The following is a 3571-nucleotide window of genomic DNA, read 5'->3' on the forward strand; positions in this document are numbered from 1 at the left end:
GAGCTGTTTCGTCTTATGGTTAACCATAATGATTTTATCGCAGGTTAATAAGCTACCTTTGCAACAGAATTAGTAGTAAGAAGGGTGAAATAAGAACTCAGCCACAAGTGTTGTAACCAAGAAAGCAGCGGGCAGGAAGGGCTAAGACGGTGTAACAATGCTCAGAAAAGTGTGAACTCCAGTTTCAGATAGCCTCTTGTCATCAGCCTGTTGGGATCCATGAATCCAATAATAATTTCAAGAAGCAAATGTGGTATTCTCAAATATCATTAACTATGAAAGCAAGCCCTCTGAGATGTGTTTGGCATTTTAGAATTTAATATTATTGATTTGATCTCTACTCCCCTTCCTCCTCAGGTAATCAGATGGGTCTTTCTTCTTTTGTTTCTTCTTTTTCTACTTATTTGTTTATTCATTTTGCGTGTGTGTGTGTGGAATCAGGGAATAAAGGCTGTGTTTTCATTCTATCGATAAGTAAATATTTTCTACATAAATTAAACCACTTATGGGTTCTTATATATCTTCCACATATATTAAACCATTGACATAATGTGAATGGAGACAGGAGTGAATCCCCTGGAAGGGTCAGAGTGTTTGGCCTGGTCTAGGAGGCTGCTGCATGTAGGCCACTGAAAAACTCATCTAACTGCTCCTAACTGGTCATAATATTTATATAAATAAACATGGACTAGGTCACTAACTCTTTCAATCTTAAAATGATCATGTTTTTTATTGCTCTATTTAAATTTCCCAGAAGACCCAGGTGTTAACAAGGACAGTGGCTCTGCTGCGCCTAGTGTTCTACCAGCTCTCTAGAGCATTCCTCGTGATTCCTTAATTCCCGTTTAACAAAATTATGTTCTGAAATGACAGCTGGGAACACAGTAAGTTTTTCTTGGAAGAGCCACTGTTAAAGTATACCTTTGTTTCTAATCTCTTAGACCAGTTCATGAGGCAAGATGTGTTTTTAAAAACACACAGAGAGAAATATCTTATCATGTCATAATAATCAATATTTATTCACTAAGAACATCAGATAAATTAATCTTAATGTGTTTTAGTTAAACAAAGTCAATAGCTATTGTCATATACAGAAAGGAAGCAGAGTCTCCAATGACCTTGGATTTGAAGTTTACAAGTACTTTTTCAGGTAGTTTCTTTTTATTCTGTTAACATAAATATTTATAATAAGAGGGAATTTCTAAGTATGAAACATAAAAGTAATTTGTTAATATGTGATAATATTAAATCACTAGTAACTTTATAATCATATATCATATAATCATCTTCTTGCCAAATCATGTAACATTTTAAGCAATCATCTTAAAATTTTAAGTCAAAAATAATTTTGGAAGAACATGTTTTTTCTTTGTCAGAAGTTCTTTCTCTAGGTGTGGTAAGCTACTATCCTGACTAAAAGCCTACCTTCCAAAGATGGTTACTATAAGTATTTCAGCTGATAGTGTTATGGAGATTTCCTTGTATGTTATTTGTTGCTTTATCCCCCTTACTGCTTTTAATATTTTTTCTTCTTTCTTTCTTTCTTTCTTTCTTTCTTTCTTTCTTTCTTTCTTTCTTTCTTTCTTTCTTTCTTTCTTTCTTTCTTTCTTTCTTTCTCTCTCTCTCTCTCTCTCTCTCTCTCTCTCTCTCTCTCTCTCTCTTTCTTTCTTTCTTTCTTTCTTTATGGCTGTGTTGGGTCTTTGTTGCTGCACGTGGGCTTTCACTAGTTGTGGTGAGTGGGGGCTACTCTTCATTGCGGTGCATGGGTTTCCCATTGCAGTGGCTTCTCTTGTTGCAGAGCATGGGCTCTAGGCACATGGGCTTCAGTAGTTGTGGCATATGGGTTCAGTAGTTGTGGCTCACAGACTCTAGAGCACAGGCTCAGTAGCTGTGGCACGTGGGCTCAGTTGTTCTGCGGCATGTGGGATCTTCCCGGACTAGGGCTCGAACCCATGTCCCATGCATTGGCAGGCGGATTCTTAACCACTGTGCAATGAGGGAAGTCCCTAATATTTTTTCTTTGTATTTAATTTTTGTTAGTTTGATTAGTATTTGGTTTGGCATGTTCCTCTTTGGATTTATCTTGTTTGGGACTCTCTGTGCTTCCTGGACTTGGGTGACTATTTCCTCTCCCATGTTATGGAAGTTTTTAGCTTTAATTTTTTTTAACTATTTTCTCAGGCCCTTTCTCCTTCTCTTTTTCTTCTGGGACCCCTATAATTCAAATGTTGGTGTGTTTACTGTTGTCCCAGAGGTATCTGAGGCTATCTTAATTTCTTTTCATTCTTTTTTCTTTATTCTGTTCCACAGCAGCGATTTCCACCATTCTGTCTTCCAGCTCACTTATCCGTTCTTTGGCCTTGGTTATTATTCTGCTATTAATTAATTCTAGTGTATTTTTCATTTCAGTTATTTTGTTGTTTATCTATGTTTGTTTGTCCTTTAGTTCCTCTAGGTCTTTGTTAACCATTTCTTGTATCTTCTCGATCCATGCCTCCATTCTCTTTTTGAGGTCTTGGATCATCTTTACTATCATTACTCTGAATTATTTTTCAGGTAGGGTGTCTATCTCCTCTTCATTTAGTTGTTCTTATAGGGTTTTATCTTGCTCTTTCATCTGCAACATTTCTTTGTCATCTCATTTTGTGAAACTTACTGTGTGGTCTCCCTTGCCCAGGCTACAGGACTGTAACTCCTCTTGCTTTTGGCATCTGCCCCCTGATGGGTCAGGTTGGTCCAGAGGCTTGTGCTGTTACCCCTTGATAAGGAGTTGACCTGATGTTGTAGTGACAAGAGCCTGCCCTGGATATTGTGTGGGGCCTCACTTTTGCTCTGTGGTTGTCACTGCCCTGTTGGTGGGGGCAGGGGGTCTGCTTCCTAGCTGTTGGAGTAGAGGTCCCAGATCTATTACTGAGCTTTGTTTCTGATCCTCAGTGTGAGGTAGGTGGGATTGGAGCATTCTCACTGTGCGAGAAGCCACTGACTCTTCCTCCTCTGCAGCTGTTCTCCTGTGAATGTGCTCTGTTGTGTTCCCTTTCACCCATTGTGAGGGCTCACGTAGTACACTGTTGTTGGGACTGCTCTCAGACCCACCTTAACTGTGGGTGTGCTGGCATTTGGCTCTGGTGTCTCTCAGGTGTTGTTTTCACCAGGCACCAAAGCAGACCCACTGAGGTCAGGTCCTAGGATTGCAGTAGTCATGCACCTGGACCCACTGTGGGAACTATGGATGCAGCTTAGGCTTTGGCCTGGCCTGATCCCTGCATGTACATGCCCACAAAGCTGCTAAAGCCCAACCCATCCCTGCTGCAGGGGCACTTGCTGTCCTTACAGATGTTTTGCAGGCACTGAATTTAGGAGCCATCAGTGGAGGAGTAACTCCATGGTTCACGCAGCTGTGAGGAGGGATTTCAGTGCTTCTTCCTTAGTCACACGGCTCCTGGGATTCAGCTGTGGTTTCGGCCCCACCCCTGGGTGGATTTCCTAGTGCAGGGAGCTATCCATGCCCACCCAGGACAGCAGGGCAGGTCTTGGTACCCACTGATAGATTTCCTAGTTGTGGGGGCTATCC

This window comes from Stenella coeruleoalba, assembly GCF_951394435.1.
Source record: "Stenella coeruleoalba genome assembly, chromosome: 12".
Classification (NCBI taxonomy): domain Eukaryota; kingdom Metazoa; phylum Chordata; class Mammalia; order Artiodactyla; family Delphinidae; genus Stenella; species Stenella coeruleoalba.